Raw genomic sequence first — 14,659 nt, 5'->3', positions numbered from 1 at the left:
TCAGGCCACACCCCTGATTCATCAGGCCATCAGTGGCGTAACTCGTATATAGCAAGCACCATATCCAGCGCCGGATTTACATAGTGGGCGCCCCTAGCCCCACTGCTGTTGGTCGCCCCTGTCCCCTCCCCTTGATTCGTGCAAATTTTCATCATCTGGACCGGAGCAATGGGGATTTAAAAAATTATTGTATCTCCAGCGCATCCCCAGTGTTTTTGAACCAATGTTGGTGTGGTTTGACAGCATGTCGTCCCCCTAAAATCCTGCCGCCCTAGGCCCGGGCCTTGGTGGCCTCTTCACAAATCCGGGCCTGTCCATATCCATAGGGGGTGGTTGAGGTTTTGTACATCTGGGGGTGGGAGATACCCCCAACATGTGGTGGGGCCTGGAAAGCTGAAGAAAACAGCCATATGTTTCTGTGTATGGGTAGTTGTATCTATGTAGGATTTGCACTGTGCTGTCAGGGAGCAAATATCCTATAGTAAAGTAGTATTTCCGACAGGTCACTATGTAGAGATTGAGCAGATTGAGATTGAGCAGGAGGCAAACCTAGTCATTAGTGATGGGCGAATTTGTCCAGCAAAACGCAAATTCAGACACCCGCGTCAATTCTGATGCTTTCGTCAATTTTGATGCCGACATTAAAGTCAATGGGCGTGCGAATAATGTTGACGCAAGCCGGCGAATTTCCGTGAATTTATTTGTCAGCACCGGAACGTGGTAATTCACTGCAAATTCGCACCTGCCGAATTTATTTGCCCATCAGTACTAGTAATCTACTCAAACAAGGATAGAGAAGAGGTCAAAGCATTTACACATTGATTATTAGACAAGGTCATGGTGGGTAATATAACAAGAGGTTATGAGTCACGAGTTACTATTTTTAAGTTTCAGTCCTACTTTATCCTCATGAGCAATCCGGAGAACTGAGAGCCAGAGAACGCCTTATTATTCCTTTGGTTATACACTCGGCGGTGCTTTGTCTAAACAGCAACACAAATTTTAATTACTTGCTGTCTGGGAGGTGAAATCATTGCTACTTCTGCATGTATTCACACAAATAAAAAGTATATATTTTAACAGGATAAACTTCCCTATATCCGCTTAACAGCAGCTCAGAATGCACTGAGCATGTGCAGAGTCACTGACACTCAAAAGTTGACCTAATAAGATTAATGACGGAGAAAGCTTGTACATTAAATTTAGTATATAGCTACAACATTCTTTTAATGGTCGGACTAGGGTGTACAAGGCGCCCGCATCCCCATTTGGGGCCCCAGCTGCCCACAAACCACCAGCCCCATACCACCCATCCCCCTTACAACCTTATAATTACTTTGCTGCAGTCAGGGGAGAGAGGACAGCAGAAGGCAGATGGGGATCGGGCCTGGGTTGGTGGGTCCTACAAGGATTTTTCCCGATGTCCCCCCAGCCCAGTCTGACCCTGATTCTTTTTTAAGGCTTTACTTTTCCTTCAATGCCTGATCCTGTCTGAACATATTTGATATTGAACAGTGGGACAGCTGGAGGGCTGCAGGTTGGACACCCCCTGTGTATAAACTGCACCTGTCTATAACAATGATTCTACAATATGTCCTTTGTTCTTTCATTTACATTCACACCCTGAACCCTAGTTCTGACCTTATGTATCTTCTTTTTGGCAATTTCCCAGCCCCTGTAAGTCCCTCTGGCTCTCTTCGTGCATCGCTTATGTAATATATTCCATTAATCCTTATCTCTCTGTCCCAATAGGAATGGAAAATAGAAATATTTCTAGTGCATCATTGCTGCTGCGAAGGCCTCAGAATGGGATAAAAGTGCATTAACCTTTACCATTCCATGTCCAAACTTATTGGAATGAGATTTTCTTTAGAGGGAAGCTAAAGAGCCTGGATCAGTTCATATCTAATATATTTACGGCATATGACTGTTGTGCTATATAAATGCTCTACAGTCTCCCATGATGCCAATACCTTCCTACCAGCCCCTATTCCCTTGTCTCTAGTACTTGATGCCCATGGGCACCGGTGACCTAAAGTCTACATTGGTGCACCAGGAATGTGTTTAGCCCAAATAGAACATGAGATAGAGGGGGCCACACAGGTGGAACCTAGAAGAAGAGATGACCAATTGTGAATTGAACTGTTATACACAATGGCCAAAGCAGTCGCACATTTGCAGAGTTTGCCAACCCCCTATTTTTGCAGGGAGTTACCAGATTTTGGGATCCATCCCCCACTCTTAAGCATTCCACTGATTTCTGGAGTTTTTCCATGACTTTGGACAATTTTTGGGCAAAAATCTGATGTACGCATGTGCAGAGACATCAGCGGAGTGATGTGTGGGTTGTGCGCATGCATGTGACATCACTTCCTCTGATGTCACTTCAAAATTTTTGGCAGGATTCTCCAAAGAAAGATCTTCAAAGAGTGACAGCTCTGCAGAGTTAATGTTGGACTGGAGTACTATAGGGTCCACTGGAGAACCTGAACTCAAGCACCCACCAACCTGGTTGCAGCCAACACCTCCACAGCACCTCACCTCTTGTACAAGAAAACCAAATGAACAGATGACAGAGGAAGAGAGATGGGCCCCCTGGGATTCTAGCCGGTATTGCAGTGGGCCAGAATTGCAAAATTTTACCACTCTGGAAAAATTTCTGAAAATGTTGTTATAATGGCCCTTTTGTTATACAGGGAACAGTGTACCCCAAATGAAAAATGCAAGGGTATTAGAAGTCACCAATGACAAAGAAAGCCTACTGATAGGTACCCCCACCCCAGTAAATAAGATTGCTAACTGGGTGATTTTACAAACATTATTCCTTATAACACACCCGTGTCAGATAGTCATGTGACATAAATGACATCACTAAGCACTGATTATAACTGATGACATCGCTAAACACCATTTTCCAGGATATCCCCAACTCTTGTGTATCATAATACAGTTATGTAACAATGCGAATATTAGGTGTGTGGTTAGTAGCAATTGTGTTGCCCACTATCTTCTCCATCGTCCTTGCTATTTAATAAAGGAAACAATGCACGGCTCCTCATGGCATTGAGAAAACCTGGCAAAATAAAAGCCGCGGCGTTCCAGTGCAATACATACACTGATAGGGAATGACTGCAGATGATATCACATTCCCTCTGACATTGTGTTTGCCTAACAATGTTCTGGATTTTATCAGTCGAAAACCTCTGAGAATCGCTGTTGTCTTCTGCGTGTAGCGATATCATCGTCAAACCTGCAAAACAATGGTTGGAGGAAGGCTGAAGCTCATGCAGAATTATAGGACCTGCATATTTATAGTTTGATGGTGGCGGGGGATAGAGGGAAAGCACCCTGTGCCATAGTGGGAAAAAGTCAATCTTCCATTGCTAATAATATCATTCCCGATGGATGCCTAGGATCAATCCAGCCGCTTTATCCTTTGTACCATCTATATGCTAGGGCAGCAGCAGAGAAAACAGCCTTTTGTCTTCTACTGTAACCCCGTCCTGGTGTGCTTCACTTTTAGTATATAATAAAATGGCTAATTCTAAGCAACTTTTTAATTGGTCTTCATTTTTTCTTATTTTCCTATTGTCCTTTTTTTTTTTCCTCCTCCTACTTTTTATTACTCATCTTTCTATTCAGGCCCCTCTTATTCATATTCCAGTCTCTTAGTCAAATCAATGCATGGTTGCTAGGGTAATTTGGACCCTAACAACCAGATTGCTGAACCTGCATTCTGGAGAGCCGCTGAATAAAAATCTAAATAACTCAAAAACTACAATTAAGAAAAAATGAAAACCAATTGTACATTGTCTCTACATCATACTAAAAGTTAATTTAAAGGTGAACAACTCCTTTAAATATTTTTTTTTTAAATGATGCCGTATGTTTATTAGGCCTGTATTTAATGCTGGTCTGCATCCTATAGACACAATGTTAAATGTTAGTTTGAAGGGGTTGCTAACCTTTAAATGAACTTTTAGTATGATGTAGAGATATTCTGGTTTTGATTTTTTATTATTTGTGGGTTTTGAGTTATTTAGATTTTCATTCAGCAGCTCTCCAATTTCAGCAGATCAGCAGAGACTGGAATATGAATAGGAGAGGCAATGCAAAAAGATGAGTATTAAAAAGTAATAATAACAATACTTTTGTAGCCTTACGGAGCATTTGTTTTTAGATGGGATCAGTGCCCCCCTCCCACCTTTAAAGCTTTGAAATAGTCATAAGGAGAAGGCAAATAATTAAACAATTATAAGAAAGTTCTGAATTATGGAAAGGTTGTCTCCCATAGACTCCATTATAATCAAATAATCCAAATTTTTAAAATGATTTTCTTTTTCTCTCTAATAATAAAACAGTAACTTGTACTTGATCCAAACTAAGCCACAATTAATCCTTAGTGGAAGCTAAAACAGCCTATTGGGTTTATTTAATGTTTACATGATTTTCTAGTAGTCTTAAGGTGTGAGGATCCAAATTACAAAAAGACCCATTATCCGGAAAGTCCCAAGTCCCAAGCATTCTGGATAATAGGTCCCATACCTGGACTTTATAAAACAGGGTAGTGCTTCATTGGAGTAATGGTGCATTATCTTAGCAATGGAAATAGTAAGGGGTTGCATTGGGAAAACCACCACTGGGCAGCATGGAGGCCTCAATCGTGGCTGCTTTGAATTTTGCTCAGCCCTCTCTTAGCTACTGTATATTCCATGTGTGTCCCCTATTATGCTGTTTATTGGTAACCCTACGCCTTTAGCCCCTGGGAAGCAGTTGTAAACCTCAAACGTAGAGTTGAATGGTACCCGGTTTATCCAATTAAAAAGTAGAACTAGTTATAGAGGAGCATGCAGTACAGTGTCGGACTGGCCCACCGGGATATCAGGAAAACTCCCGGTGAGCCAAGGTGTCAGTGGGCCCTCCTGCTTCTAAATATTTGGCTTATTTCATGGCCATTCCCCTTTTCTATGAGAATAAAGAGGCTAAATAGGTGGAATAATATGTTATAGTATGGAAAGAAAAGAGAATAGGAGAATAGAGGTTGACTAAGGAAAGGAAGAAAATAGTCAACTACAAGAGGTCCTCTGCACTCAACCCATTATCAATATATTTAAGACAGAGACATTTTGTGCATACTGCTACTAAAAAATGCCTTGCCCTTTAAACAACACAGGGATTGTTTGTCCATATATTGCAATATATTTAAGCTGGCCAACTACGTCAAAGTCATCCCATATCTGGCCAGTCCTACGCTTAATTTTCATCTGATTCATTAAGAATTCAATAGCTTAATTATACATTTTACAAAGGGACTAAGTTTTACCTGCAACTTACTAGCTGCTTTCAAAGTAAAACGCCCAAACTTGGCTGCCCTTTTATTAGACACCAGTGGGATCACCTGACTATAGTTGGAGGGGTGGGAGCTACAACATGGAGCTGGTCACTGCTCCTGTATAACTATAACAAACAAGGGAAAGTTGTGCTCACCACTATTTTTTATAACCATTAGGCGGGGGTGCAATGAGGGTGTGACCACAAAATACATATAGTCAACTACTATATAGCCAGCTTAAATATATTGCAATATATGGACAAACAATCCCTGTGTTGTTTAAAGGGTAAGGCATTTTTTAGTAGCAGTATGCACAAAATGTCTCTGTCTTAAATATATTGATAATGGTTTGAGTGCAGAGGAATCTTGTAGTTGACTATATGTTTTTTGTGGTCACACCCTCATTGCACCCCCGCCTAATGGTTATAAAAAATAGTGGTGAGCACAACTTTCCCTTGTTTGTTATGGAAGAAAATAATACTTAGAGTGGGCCCCTGGTCTAAAGGTGTTTGGGTGGGCCCCTAGTCTAAGGGTTTTTGGTGGGCCCTTGTTGCTTTTGTTAGTAACAAGGAGAGCTCTCAATAAGACACAAGGGCATCCAGTGATTATAAAATAGAAGGTTCCATCTCAAGGGTTTAATAGAGTGAGAGCTGAGACGTGGTCAGAATTACTTTTTTTTAAAGTGGTTGTACTGGCGGATATGTTCAGTAGCTTCAAGGAAGGGCCGAATGCTTTTTTAGAAAGCAAGAAAACACAAGGTTACTGATATTACTTAGCAGTGCTGATTTAGGTTCTGAGGTTGGAGTGATGAATGTATACAGTGTCAGACCCTGGATGTATGTCTAGTCTTAGCCTCAACTACTAAAAAACCCTTTCTCTTGAGCAGGGGGACAGTACAGTGAGACACATTTGTAGCCCTGAAGTCTGTACTGTACCCAATCCCTGACGTTGGAACTGCTTCTAATAAAGTGCGTGATGTGAGACAGAGGCTGTTATGCTTCTTTTATCACCTTTCTCTGCCTTGGGAACAAAATAATGAACTCATTATGGAGCAGATCAGATGAGACCTGACATAGCTACCTGATTAAGAGCTCACACTTTCTTTTATAATACGTATAGTTATCTCACAAGGCAATTATTGGCTGTCCTTGTTGTTTGTAGCACAAACTGGGGCCCCAAGAGGAAGAATGGTTACACTATATATAAACAGTTTGCTGCTGGTCTTTATTATTCTTTGTATTTTTATATTTTGCTATTTTTGCTTTTTTTCTGCAACCAGCAGTTGCAGAACCTGCTGCCTCTATCGTTATTCCACTGTGCTTCTCAGCCTCTTCTAATAAGTGGGCAACCAGCATAGGGATGGGGGGGGGGGTAGTGGTTGGAGTATAGCTCCACCCACTGGACCCTTATTTTATTATTTTTTTTGCGGGGGGCCTGGCTAATAGCATATGAAAGCAATAAGGAAATTAGAATGCGAGCTCCGCTGGGGCAGTGACTGATACAATGCTAATAAAATAACAGAACAATCATAGTCAATTTGTTTTTTTTTTCTTGCTTGGGGTCAGTGACCCTGACAGCTAGAGAGCCACTTTTTTAGCTGCATCTTTTAAGTAGACCGAATAACATATCTTATTACTTAATGACCTTACAAAATAAATAATGAAGACCAAATGCAAAGTTGCTTAGAACAGGTCCAGCTATAACAAATTCAAAGTGAATTTAAAGCTGAGCTTCCCTTTAAAAACAAAAAAAAACGAAGAGAAAAGAGTGTGCTGTAAATGAATAGTATCGGTGGGAGCGAGAGTTTTATCAATAGGTCACAGTATAGCCAAATCCTCTGATTCCCACTAGGGATTGCAGCTCATTGCCAGGGAATAGCTTGGGCGGCCGGCAATAGATCTGAAATGACATCAGCCCACAGTGACTTGCATGCAAGATAAGCCAATTTGCACAACCTATAATCTATACAGTTAATCATGCCTGTCTGCCTTACCTAATAGGAGAGGTGATGCACACGCTGTGCCTCGTGTTATTTGCACATATTGTTGGGAATGGCAGGATTACTGCTCCATCCATTGTCCTTTCCCTGCTGTGCTGCCACATTGTAGGGTAACACTTGTCCTCACCTGAACTCCACTGTGTGGAATGGCTTCCCATGAAGACAGCAGCTACAGCCGCACTTTGGATATGGGACTTGCCTTGTGATTCTGTCATTAGTGAAGTATGTGTGTAATTAGCACCTGAAAACAGTAATTGTGCTGCCGGAGTATGTGTCTGCTAGGAATATACACTACTATGTACCTGTGCTGTTACATTACATGGCTGGTGATGGATGCTGTGTATTAATCCACTTCTGCTATGTATCCCCAGCATTTCATACTATTGATTTTTATAGTACCCAAGAGCCATAAATAACCCTCTCAATATGTATACAGGATAATACAGCCTACTGCTGTTAAAGAGACTACACATGGCCAATAGAGATATATTGTGGCATAACTAGATGTTACTGGGCCCCACAACAAATTCAATTTAGGGCCCCAACATATTGATAAGTTTGCCTCTTCTACCAAGATATATTAATATTGCTTCCTCTTTAGTTACACCCCTGGACAAGTAGTTCCCAAACTCTGGGGCTGTTCCCTAGAACAGTGACTGGAGGGGTGTAGCTTGACTGCCACTTTGGGTAGGATTTGGGGGCCTAATTGGATTTTTGGAAGCTTGGAATGAAGGTTAAATAGAGGGGATATGGTAGATAGCACTTCTATGTATTGGTGGAACTTAGATTGTAAGCTTCTATGAGCAAAACCCTGTTTACCTCCTGTATTGTTCAGTAGTATTGGTATGTACTTGTATGTTTGTGGTCTGTGGGGACCATTTAGGGCACAAATTATAGGAGTAAATACATTTCTATAATTTACAGCACTACAGAATATGTTGGAGCTTTATAAATAGGTTTTGTTATTATTATTAAGAAGAAGAAGAAGAACAACAACAACAACAATGACTAGAATGTTATCATATACCAGCAACCTTGTAATAAGCTTAGGGGGGGCTTTCATCAAAAGTTTGACTTTTAAGGGGGTCAAGGCAATGATGAGGAAGATGGTCTCAGAGAAAACTTTAGGGAGCACCAGGTCTGGACTTAGATTCAAAATAGACCCTGGCATTACAGGTACACAGAGGGCCAAACAGCCCACATAGAGACCCAAACAACACCCACCAGCCCAAAAATTGTGTTTATTGCAAATTACAGCAGCCTTTTTGGCATTTGCCATAACTCACAAATTGCCAGTCCGGCCTGGGCTACATCAATTACATGCCCTTTCATTCTAGGATTTTTGAACAAGCCAATAGACTTGTATGACAAAACTGGCCAAAAACATAAAGAGCAGCTCATTCTGCAAGGTCAACAAGCAAGTGGATCTTTGCCCAATTTATTAAACTAAACGCAAGGCCAAACTGGGCTAATTTGATCGTTTGGCCCATTCAGGTCCATCAGGAGAGGCACATGGACTGTGGTCCTTGACCAATGGAATTTTCAAACCAAAGAGATATCTGCCTGATTTTCAGCCACTGAGCTCTATAGCTGAGAAACGATCTTACTTTAAAGGACAAGGTAACCGAAATTCCCTAAAATACTGGCACTGCCAGTCTCTGTATTTCAGAGAAGCCGCGTGGCTGTTTATATTGAGCTTAACCCTTTGTGTGCTGAGAAAGAGGTTCACATTTCAGAACAAGATAATTGTCACCAACCCAAACCTATGATAAAATCCCAGCGGCACAAGACACAGCTGCACACAACTTAATTACACATTTTAAAATAGTTACTTTGCTAAATAGGCCTGGGCAGCACCAGTCTTTGAGGTCCATTAAGAGCTTAATGACAGCTGTCGTCAAGGTCGAAGTGCTAAAAAACATGTTTTAAAAAAAAATGCTACATTTTAACAGATGAAGAAAAATGATTGCTTTTCTATGGAAATCAGAAGGAACAGGTTTATTTGATGGAAATGTGACAAGAAAACATTATGACGTTGTTTTGATTACTAATCAACAGTTACAGGCTAACTAGTCGATCTTTTGCCGATAAGCCCTCCTAAAGTGGACACTATTTTGCTTTACTTTAATCTGATTGTTTGGCCCTAGGGCCAATGGTGGCTATGTGCAGGGGGGGAACTAGGGGTAGGCAGAAGAGAAGAAGAGGCACCTGCCTAGGGGGCAATGGTGGAGGGGTGCCAGAACTCTAAGACAGGTGTCCCTTCTGCCTCTAAATTGGGTCCTGTGTATTGATGAGGAAGAAGCGTTAGAAGAAAACAGAAGGTATGCTTGCAGAGGTGTGGCAGGGTAGAGTTGTAGAGCTGGGTGGGGGGATATGGTTGGCAAGTGGGGGGGGTTGGAGGTTTTCCCATGCCCGTTGACCCAGCTCTGGGTATACGAGTGGCTGGATCGCATCAACTAGCCAATGTGGTTGTGAATCCAATTGGAAAATCTAACCTGCCCAATAGACTTCTGGACAACTTTTGGGCAGATATTGGTCAGATGGGTCCATCAGAGGAACCCATGCATAGGCAGATAAACTGCCAAATGGGTCGAAATCTGCAGATTAAATCTGCATACATGGAATATCCTCCACCAGTAACTAGCTGGGTGTTAATGTGGCCTTACATATACAGTATGGCCACCTTAACACCCAGCTAGTTAGCACCCATCTTCCATGTATGTCTTTGGGCAAAATGTGGCTATACACAGGTCAATTTGGGTCCTTTAGACCAATTCAGCAGTTTATCTACCTTTGTAGCCAGAAGTCGATTGTATTTTTGTATTTTCTTGTTAGATCGATGACTGCATTGGCTAGTTGATGTGGTCCTCACTCCAACCACTCGTATACTCACCTCACTGATATCTAGCCAAAAATCTGCCAGAAGGTTGGATTTTCCCATTGGTTCGATGACTGTGTTGGTTAGTTAATGCAGTCTTCTCTCCAATTGTTCCTATGCCCATTGTTGGGATCTGATCTGACCTAGGGCCAACAATCAGATTAAGTTCTATATCTCCCACCTTAGGTGTATGGCCACCTACACACTGACCTTGAACACTCCAGAGTTCAAGATAAAAGCTGAATTCTAAATTCAGCATTAGGAGGCACAGAAGGATTGGAGTCTCACTCCTGGGGGGCTGAAGAAGATAATGGTGGGCAGCACTGCAGGTTTTTGGAGTCTTTATAGCATTTTCCTATAAAAGTCTCCCCAGATTTCAAACATTCTGCTTAACAAAGATCTTTCCCTGGACACAAACCCCTCACACTGCCGCCCAAACGTCAATCTTTTATGTCACAATCAAACCAACTTTTCCAGCTCTTCTGCTGCCTTTGTGTGTTGCGTTAGAAGCGACACAATAGATGTTTTTTAGTTACCGCATGAGTCACAAATGGAGGGTCACTGTAGCGGAAACTGTACGAGGGATACGGGAAATTGCCTGTTGGTGAGGAGCCAGAAAGAATGGCTTTTATTGAATCCAGATCTGAAGGCACTCGCCTGTTGTCTTGTAAAAAATGTTTTTATTGATTCCTGTCACCTCAGATTCAGAGGAACTGAACGCTAAAATCTATTTTTTTTTTTTCAAAATATTTGATGCAGAAAAGTACGTCGTGAAATCCGACTTTTTCTCATGCTCCACATGTTTGCTGGTATTAAATGAATAAGTGGATACCGTTGTATTATAGAAATCCATCCTGGTCCATCAGTAATGGATTGGAGAATATTGTCCCCATGTTATAGGTTTTTCTTGAGTGGTTTCAGTCTGTCCAGGTCTCAACCACTGCTTCTTTTAGCAGTTGCAGATGTCTGGCGACCAACCATTTGTCCCAGCGGCAGCCAAGCTTTCACCACAGCTAAAAGTAGCAGTGGCCGGAACTTAAAACAGCTCTTCTGCTAATGAAACTTTGTTGTCCCCCAAGACATCTGGGTCCTGGAATGACATTGACAGATGCTTTCAAAGTAAAATAGGGAAATAAAATAAACTGGTCAGGCACCTTTAAAACAGGGGCAGCATTTACGTCAGTTTACAGCAATCTGGGACCATGTAGTGTAGACCATGCTCAGTGCCCACGGCCTGGTGGAAGGGGATCTGGACTTTGACGTCAACTCATGTGTAAGAACAATTGTTTTGTACAGATGTATGGGCAATAAGCCACATTAAAACAGGCAGATATGAAATAGCATCAAGGACAAATAAAGTCTTGAGCTGTATTAAAAGGGGCAGAGATTCACAAGAGGAGGGGGTCATTCTTCCACTGTATAGAGCACTGGTAAGGCCCCATCTAGAATATGCCTTACAGTTTTGGTCTCCATCACTCAAACAGGACATTATTGTATTAGAGAGGGTACAGAGAAGGGCAACTAAGCTGGCGAAAGGTATTGAAAATCTTAGCTATGAGGAAAGACTGGCCAAATTGGGGTTGTTCCCGCTAGAGAAAAGGTGATATGATAACTAATCTCTCTAATGCTATGAAGATGTGGAATTCTCTCCCTGAATCATTGGTACAAACTGATACATTAGAAAGGTATAGGTATATAGGTATAGGTATAAGAAGGGGTTGGATGGTGTTTAGCAAGTGAGGGAATACAGGGTTATGGGAGATAGCTCATAGTACAAGTTGATCCAGGGACTGGTCCCATTGCCGTCTTGGAGTCGGGAAGGATTTTTCCCCCCTTTGAGGCAAATTGGAGAGGCTTCAGATGGGATTCTTTGCCTTCCTCTGGATCAACTGGCAGGCAGGATAAAAAAAAGAGTCAAAAGGTTGAAGTTGATGGACGTGTGTCTTTTTTCAACCTAACTTAATATGTATCCTCTTCTTCAGGTGACTAATCTCCCCGAAAAGCCTTCCCATTGGCTACAATGTAAATCCCTGGTGGGATGGCACTCAGAGCTCTTCGTTTTTCCATAGTCGACTGAAGTTTCCTTGTGAGGCAACTTCGGGCGACTTTGGAAAACGAAGAGCTCTGAGTGCCATCCTGCTGTCGATTTACTCTCTAGCCGGCATGAAGGCTTTTCTGGGAGATTGATGTACAAGCTCAGAAAGGTTATCAGTGTATGCTGCAGAGCATGACTAACTTAATTATTGTATCTGATTGGCTCTGGCCATTGAATGTGTTCATTCTGCATAATTTGAACTCAGACAGATTCAGATACAGATTCTATCAGCTAATAATGGTTCAAGCAGGGACATCTGATGGCTTAGAATTGAGCATCTCCTTTTTCCCCGTTTCAGACCATGTCCTGCCTCTATTTATTCAGCCCTCCCCCGAGGATCTTCCATTTCACGTCCCCATGCTTAACTATATCACATTTTAAGAGGTTTAGGAACAGTCTTGCTGATGATCATCATCTTCTATATCTTGTATTGAAATACATATTAGTCTTTTCCTGTACACATTAGTGGATTCTAAAATGGTAAGCATTGATCTCGCTATTGACCACCATTGCTACTTGGGAACTTACTTTGAAACTATAAATGACAACACAGAGCAAAATTAGAATTTGGGGAAGAGCCTGAATTTTGACTTTTGCAAGACACTTTATATATCAATGTCTGTACAGTATCTGTATATCGATGTCTGTACAGTATCTGTATATCGATGTCTGTACAGTATCTGTATATCGATGTCTGTACAGTATCTGTATATCAATGTCTGTACAGTATCTGTATATCGATGTCTGTACAGTATCTGTATATCGATGTCTGTACAGTATCTGTATATCAATGTCTGTACAGTATCTGTATATCGATGTCTGTACAGTATCTGTATATCGATGTCTGTACAGTATCTGTATATCGATGTCTGTACAGTATCTGTATATCAATGTCTGTACAGTATCTGTATATCGATGTCTGTACAGTATCTGTATATCGATGTCTGTACAGTATCTGTATATCGATGTCTGTACAGTATCTGTATATCAATGTCTGTACAGTATCTGTATATCGATGTCTGTACAGTATCTGTATATCAATGTCTGTACAGTATCTGTATATCAATGTCTGTACAGTATCTGTATATCAATGTCTGTACAGTATCTGTATATCAATGTCTGTACAGTATCTGTATATCAATGTCTGTACAGTATCTGTATATCAATGTCTGTACAGTATCTGTATGCTAAGAGGGAGAATGTGGTTTTGAGACATCCTATGAAATGATCCTCCTCTCCTTAGAGACGATGCATAATGCAGAGCTGCACAGATTTTCCAAATTCAGTCATTTTAAGCAGAAAGTGCCACCTGTTTGGGGGGGGGGTGATAACCAATATGTACATACTTATTACATTTAGCTTGCAAATAATTCATACAGCTCTCTTATCTTACTCCACTTCGGTGCTAACAGGGAAAGAAGGTTATAGTTGAAATGAAGGGTGTTCACCTCTCCAAAAGTCTGATACAATATCCCGATCCTCCCACGCTCTCAGCAGATTGTTACTCTGCAAAGGGAAGATTTGTGGCCTGAGACGGCCTAATGTTCTTATCGGCTGATGTCTCCTGGCTCTGTGGCTATTGCTGTAAGCAGGCATAAACTGGCAATCTGTTGGTTCTGGCAAATGCCAGAGGGGCTGTTGTAAGATGCCATACACAGTCACTATATTATAGGGCTGTTGGGGAGCTGATTGAGCCTCTGTGTACCTGAAATGCCAGGGCCAATTTTGAATCCCAGTCCAGACCTGACTGCAAACATAGACTTTAAGTATGGTCAGGGCCAGTTTTAGGGTTGGGCACAGGAAGGTATTTGTTCTGGACCCCCAACATCTGGACACCTTGGATGGAATCCCTGGATTCTGAATTTTACTCATCAGTCCACTGCAATAGGCATATTGGCTGCAGCTCACTGGGCAGCCCATTGGCCAAAATCAATTCTGTCCCTGACCAGCACTGGACCCATGATTACTCGGATACTAATTAGGTTCCAAAAATTCGCAAATCTCCTGAAAATTCACAGGCGTTAATTTCCGATTTTCACTTATTTTTCGTGAAAACTTTCAAATTTCAAGATTTTTGAGTGAAATCCTTCAAATTTCACAATTTTTTTAGTGAAAACCTTCGAATTTCACGATTTTTGAGTGAAAACATTCAAATTTCACGATTTTTTCGAGAACTTCCCTATTTCGCGATTTTTCGCAAATTTTTCGCCGTTTTGCGAATTTTTGGGCAAAGCCGGACAAATTTGCCCATCACTATATATATATATATATATATATATATATATATATATATATATATATATATATATATATATATATATATATATATATATATATATATATAGTATACACATA

General features: G+C 41.2%; 1 protein-coding gene across 3 annotated transcripts in view; it reads left to right on the top strand.

Moving 5' to 3' along the window:
* The window catches only part of gpr22l.L (G protein-coupled receptor 22 like L homeolog), a 200,642-nt gene that overhangs the window by 17,218 nt on the left and 168,765 nt on the right, over positions 1–14,659 (top strand). The gene's annotated exons all lie outside the window — the stretch shown is intronic.

The sequence above is a fragment of the Xenopus laevis genome, chromosome 4L (assembly GCF_017654675.1).
Source record: "Xenopus laevis strain J_2021 chromosome 4L, Xenopus_laevis_v10.1, whole genome shotgun sequence".
NCBI lineage: Eukaryota > Metazoa > Chordata > Amphibia > Anura > Pipidae > Xenopus > Xenopus laevis.
The sequence above is the reverse complement of the archived record's forward strand: the minus strand, read 5'-3'. Positions and strand labels throughout refer to the sequence as shown.